This window comes from Pyricularia pennisetigena, chromosome 2 (assembly GCF_004337985.1).
Source record: "Pyricularia pennisetigena strain Br36 chromosome 2, whole genome shotgun sequence".
In the NCBI taxonomy this organism is placed as follows: Eukaryota; Fungi; Ascomycota; class Sordariomycetes; order Magnaporthales; family Pyriculariaceae; genus Pyricularia; species Pyricularia pennisetigena.
In genome coordinates, this window is record NC_043741.1 from 6,595,937 (window position 1) to 6,602,966 (window position 7,030).

Below are 7,030 nucleotides of genomic sequence, written 5' to 3' on the forward strand. Positions count from 1 at the left end.
CAAAAAAAAAAAAAAAAAAAAAAAAAAAAAACGTTGCGATTCTGCGAGGATGAGAAACCCTTTCGAGATGATCGTGATGTCCAATATATTTCTGGAGCACCAGCCCGCCCAGCTGGACCGAGGTAAGCCTCGATCGTGGGCGACCTACCAAGTCTGGATAGAGAATAGGCGAGCGGCTTGGAAGAGAGTGGCTTCCGAGAAGTAAAATTCAACAGAGGGCTAGAACCGATTCGATCGTGTGAAATCAACCGTAGGGTTTGCCTGACGACGTCATTCGTCGGTCGGATGAGATTGATTGGCAAATTCTTTCTCTCCATTCTCTTCAAAATGGCAGGCGATCAATCCAAACATGCCAAGTTGCTGGTTGTTGAAACCGTGATGGGTCTTTTCGATCCCACCGGCAACTGAATAAATCAAAAGCTTAAATTGCGGGGTTGATGGAGTCGCAGCAGTTGAATCTGCTGGGAATGCATTGGTACTGTAGCATGGTGTGTACCCACTACTACCGACTACCCGACAAGCTGGACAACCTCCCCTGCCCATGTCCTTTGTGTGTATGTGTGTGTGTGTGTGTTTTTTTTTTCCTCTCTCTCTAATTGTCATCTCCCGGTCAAATGATGGCCTCGAGCCCAACGGCGAGAGCTTGCATGTTTTTCAAGTCTATTAAATCGACCGACTGTCTTGGGCATTGATAACTATGTGGCGGCTGCAAGATTCCGCCTTCTGACCTATATTCACGGGATTGGGACAGAACACTTTTGTTCGGTAACAGGTATCGGATAGGAAGAGAGGTGGAATTTGAGCAGGTGTGCCGTACATGCCAGGGCTACAATCGCCCATGACTAACTTTGACTCTCGGTAAAGTTAGCGAGGGTCAGCGACCTGTCATTGCAGCCGCGATGTATCATTTTGGAGTCCATATAACGAATAGGGGTTTGAAAACAAACTACAGTAAATGGATTCCTAAAACGCTTGTTCAATCGCAAAATGAATAATTGGGCCCCTTTACGTATTTAGCAAACCATCGCATTTAGGGGTTGAACTCGGGAACCGTATAAAACTATTGACAACGCTGTTTCCACCTAATATTGGGATGAACGGAAGTATTTTCGTTTACATTTATCACGGGTTATATTACGGGGTAAAATCACGGATGAAGTGCACCCTACATTTCGTTAATGCACAAACGGCCCACCACCCATACAGATAAGCGTTTTACATGCGATACATTTAATTTGTATGTAAAAGCCTAATGAATTATAAATACCCCCCACCCCCAAAGTGACATATCGCGGCCGCAATGGCACGTCGCTGACCTTCGCCCACTTCACCGAAGGTAAAGGTTTGCGAGGTTGATTTTAAACCTCGCGTGTAGCGATTATGTACTCCTCTAGTCTAGACTACTGTAGACCTAGAACTAGAGCACCCAATAACCGTCAACTCAACTCAACTCAACTCTACTCTTGGTTTCAGCCATCATTTTTCTTCCTTGAAATTCTATGGAAATCTCTTTTCTGCAACTCACCCCTTGGCAGACCAGCTCTCGACTAGCCTAGACCTACACCCCCCAATAGTATAATTCTGGAATAAAACAAAGCATGTTCGACCAGTGAGCATCATCACCTGATCTGCAGGGTGCGTGCATCGGTCCGTCTTCCCTCCCTGTCCCGGATAGCACCGGAAGGGTGCGCGCAGCATTCCTCCAAGGTGAGATGGCTGAGCAGGCTGTGTGTGGCTTTTTGAAAAGGACCCCTATCATTGGGCAATGAAGCGACACCTGCAGTCAAGCCATGTTAGGGCTGACTTGATCCTTTTACGAAAAAGCCAAAAAAGAAAAAAAAAAAAACTGCAACTTATTTGCGTTCAGGAAAAAAGCCACCTGTTTCGATGGAAGCCCATATAATCATAATCATCATCAACGATATGGTGCTGCTTTGCACAATACGCAGGCAAAAAAGAAGTGACTTCTCAATTTCTTCATCTACACATCAGAAAATGCTCGTGAAAACACAAACCAACGGAGCTGTCAAAATTAACGTCAAACAGCCACAGTAGTCAATAACACTGGCATGCCCTGTCTGGATTGACTGTCCAGCTGGCAAAGAATCTTGCATCTCAAAACGTGCAAGGCGCAACTTCAGGTCTGCCTAGACCTCGATGTCAGTTACGGCACCTTTAAAAGTTTTTCTTCTGCTTGCTCTGCATCATCTTCTTTGTCCTTTTCTTTATTTTTCCATTCTTCTTACTTCTTTTGGAGGCGTGTTATCTAAAAGCCCCAAAGACAGGTCACGGGTCATTCGCCATGGCTTGGCCAGGTCCATGCCAGCTTACAAGGAACAAGGACCTGGCATAAGAAAAAAAAAAAACTTTGCGGCTAATCACCAGTATTTTCTCTACGACGCCTTACCGCCTTCTGTAGGCTGAAGCGTGGGGGGGCCTGCATGGGTCAACGGTAGGAAAACAAAAGGGTCTGCATGTCCCAGTACTAGCTCTCCAGCAGGAGTGTAGAAATCGAAGATTAAAAAAAAAAAAAAGAAGCGCTGTGGGCCTTCAGACGCCTCAAGGAACGTGTGGTCCCTTTTTCCGCGCCTCCCCGACTTCTGGCTCTTATTCAAGGTCACGCCTGACAAGCTCAAAATGTCCTTTTTGCTCTTGGTGGCCCGTCACCGCCACAACCAGCTTGTTGGGAGGATTGGCATAACCCGTACTCTCTGTAACTTGGTTTCTAGGGCTTCCTTCCCGTCAATAGACCTCGCATGGCATGTTTGAGTGCTTTTGAACAAAACAGGGTGGTGCGGACCAGCAATCCAGAAACAAGGAATTTTGCGAATACCAACCAGTTCATAACGAGATGCTTGTGCGCAGAAATGGTGATCGAACATGGCTGAGATGGCCACATATAGGATTGACCTGGCGCTCTCCGTCAAACGCTGACTCGTATGGTATATATGTTATATGTGTATATATAGCTCAGGCCTCATAAAAGAAAAGCGCATACAAATACATTTTTAGAATAACGATTCATACGCACTGGCAACTCCCAGCTGACCAAAAATAGCAAAGTAGGACCCCAAGGTTAAACCATGGCTATGGTCACAATGGGTAAATCTTTTTTTTCCTCATCTTGGCAAGTATGAAGAAAGATCTTTCTGCAATTCCTCCATGTCCTCTCTAGGATTTGCTCCCAACCCACTAAGTGGATATTCTTTCTTTTTCTTAACCCGTCACTCTCTTTCTGTATTTGTGTTTGTTTTTGTCTTTGACTCTGCCTTTCATCTTCCAATTGTTATTCCTGTTCTGAAGCGGTTGTAGCAAAACAATAAACAACAGAATAAGGCATTTCCGTCCTCCTCAGACCACATCACCGTGCACTTCCGAACATTCCTGGCTACCACCGTCACTGCCTTGTCTCTATGTCCGGAGTTATGGAGCCACGTGTGATATTGAGACAACAGGGTGGACTCAGCGGAAGCCGACACTGGCACTATACGACTCCGTGCATATGAGGTCCAGTGGTTCCTTTTGGCTTGATAGATATGGACCCTTGGCTGGTTGCGGTCTTCAGACCGACAAGGACTGTAATACTAAATGATTTGGTAATAGAAATTGCCCACCGAACTCTTACTGGATCAGTTAGATCTTCTACGACAATACTTTCAAGGATCGACACGTCGTTTTCGGAAAAAAGTGGGAAAAGATTAAATGCCTAGAGGAAACACAAAACACAGTTTTTGGGCACCTTCCAGTTGCAGTCATGCACGGACCTTGTTAATATAGTTTTGCTGGGTTTTAAAGAAATGTTAGAATCAGGGAGTATAATACCATGACTTAATACGACCAGCTTGGCCTTGACAAAGCGGTGGTACTCTCACGTCTAAGCACTCAGGAAAGCCTCAAGGCAAAGGAACAAGATCCATGGGTTCCGCGCCTCTGTTGGTAGCCGTCTCCGGCCAGCCCTTTCTGTAAGAAAGTAAAAAGGTCCAGATGTTCATCAACTGTAGAGTGTTGCCTTTTCCTCTACACGAATGGCAGCCTGGCAACAAGTACCAGTGGTCTTCGGAAGTGAACCGATTGCGTTAGAGACTTTCCATTGAGTCTGCAAACGGACTTTGGGAGCACCACCTCCAGGTATTAGCATTGAAGAAGTTGCAAGAGCAGACAACACTCCCCGGGTTAGACTATGCACGGTTGAAGATGAATCCTCCTGGAGGTCTCTAATGGATGCAAGCAGCAGGAATTTACGGGTATCTATAGCTCAACACGCATGTTTTCCTACGCAGTATCCCTACGTGTACGGACTACAAACTGGTACAACTCGCAGCAACAGACGTAGGAGCGCAGATGGGCATTATCACCCATTATTGGACCCTAGAAAAAAAACAAATCTCAACCTGTCAATCCCGGGGCGCCTCAGCTGAATAAGAAACCAATAGAACAAAATACATCGGGGAGCCGAATTTGATGGTATACACCTCGCGCAAATCCAACGTGATACATATCGCGTTATCTCCAAGAGTCCCTCGTATCGTTCGCCAGTGGCCCACAAAGCCGCACAGCCAAAGCCCCTTTTAGGGCAAGGGAAACGTGGCTGCTGCACACACGACACCGGAGCTACGTGAAGCCGTTGTGGTTTCTCCAGGAAATAAAACAAAAAAAAAAGAAGAAAAGGAAAAGAAAATCAATAATGAACAAGAAAGCAGCGGCCTTGCTAGTGCCATCCTGGCTACGGAGCGCCTCTGTCTATAAACCTTGGTCCTTTTCTAGGCTGGGCTTGGTTTTGGGTGGCCCGGCTGCCACATGGACGAACGGCGCGTCCGAGCCTTGATTTCAGCCATGGTGCAATGGAAGGATTATTTCCATTTTGGTGGATGTGGTTTTTTTTGAGCTACGGTCTGGGGGGCTTTTTTTTTTTTTTTTTTTTTTTTTTTTTGTTTTTCTTGAAGATGAAAAAGAAGCAATATCGTGGTGTTGCGAAATTTCCCGAAATTTGACTGGCAAAGCCAAGGTTCTGGGTTACGAGATGGTTGTACAAGCCCCCGAAAAGCCTCATGAAATTTACCCAATCGTTTGAGGCTTTGGGGGGGATGCTGTCAGGTGACGTTGCCTTTCTATCAGAATTCTGGATAAATCTCAACGTAGTAGTAGTGCAATTGTGTCCTTCTAGTATGTTATATCAGAGTATTATTAACGAACAGGAGGGTCCAATTGCGTGCTGGGACTTTGAGCCTGGTAAAAGAAAGAGTCTTCGCGAGATTGACCAGGAAGAGGTCCAACACAGGAGTGCAGAGACTTTACTTGCTTGCTTGTTTGTCTGGGGGCGGCACAACAAACAGCCCACAAGGAATTAGTGTTTGCAGCAGTTTGTCCACTTGATTATGGCATCAGTCCATTATGTTCCTCAGAGGGGCGTCTTTTTCCAAGGTGGCAAAAGTTTTCTCGTCAGGCCGTCTCCAGGTTGGCAAGACAGTTCGTCATGTTTCCAAAGACCAAGAAACCAAAAGCTGCAAGACTCTACAGAAATTACGGGACCCTAGTCTCTTGATACAAAAACCTGTCAAAGGGACGATCCATCGCTAAAAGAAATGCGTTATGAAGTCATGGGTGCCGAGCTATGTTATCTCCCGCCCTTACTTGGTTTGCTACAATACCGTGTTGGCCGCCACCTAGACTAGAGTTGCTTACTGTAGCACGAGTGCACATCAATATACTGAAATGGACTTTGATGGGAAATGTATATATGTGGAAGTTTGAACAGTTGAACAGAAAAGGAAATGTCAATCCGCGCCATCCTATGCCGCTGCAATATGATGCGCGTTAAGTCTACTGCTATATTACTATCTGACGTGAGGAAAACTTGCAGCAGGAGAAAAAAAGAAGAAAAGACCCGCGCAAAATACTATTACCTGTAGAAAAATATGCACCCAAATGGACTTTTGGAAGCAAGTAATACGGAGAGAATCCTTTGCGTACTTATTTTGAGGGCTTGCATGTGAAGGCGAGTCACGGGAGGGAGAACGAAAGCCAGATGCCGCGCACCGGCTACACTCCGCCACTTGCGCCCTGGAAAGCTTAATAGACCCTCAAGGACTTGCAAGATCCCAAGCAAAGGTATTATCATAGACTTCGGCTGTATTAGAAACAGCAATGACATAACATGACAAGAAACCCATCAGCCTCAGGAACCTATCGTCATCTTGAGGAGCTTCTGGATGGGAATCTTAGTCAAAACCCCCTAAAACCGAAGAACAATTGACTGAACAACTGGCGTCTCCCCTCCCCAAGGTTTGCCCTCTCTTTCAAAAAACAAAAAAAAAAAAAAAAAAAAAAAAAAAAAAAAAAAAAAAAAAACAGAACACCACATCTCTCTTTCTCGCAACCGGCTTCGCATACCAAATCTTCTCTTTTTAGTGTAACACATTTTTGTAACCTAACGTTCGTGGGGGACAAAAAAAGCGTGTCATCCAGCCCACACACACACCCCTCCCCCTTTTCCCCCTTGAAGGTCTTGTGGCTGGCCGTTTGTGCTTATATTCGTCCCAACGCTCTTGAGAATTTAAGCTACAAGATTTTGTTTCTCCTCGAACCTCTCAAACGGTCTGGACAGGCACGGATTGCATAAGAAAGGGAACTGGAAAGAAAAGAAACAAAAAAAAAGACATAAAACAGAACAGAGCAGTAGCAGCAGCATGGTACAACCCTCCTCGTCTTGGGTACAGAATTTACAGGACGTGAGGGAAGATTTGTTCCGTTGCTGGGTGGGTAGGACAAAGCAAAGGCGACTTTTCGGAGACATCAATAACCCGCAGCTTTGTAAGAAGGGAACAACATATACAGTAGGGTTGTGAATGATAATAGTAACAAAAAGGGGATAACTGCACAGCGAGACGCTGAAAAGTTTTTGACCTCTTTCACCGGTCGTCGAAATGGATGGTGGCCGGTAGCAATGAGAGGGGGTGGGCTTCGGTCCGGACTTGGTCGTCAAAAAGAACTCCCCCTTTTGGAAGTCCGAGCAGTCCGTAACCTGTGTATG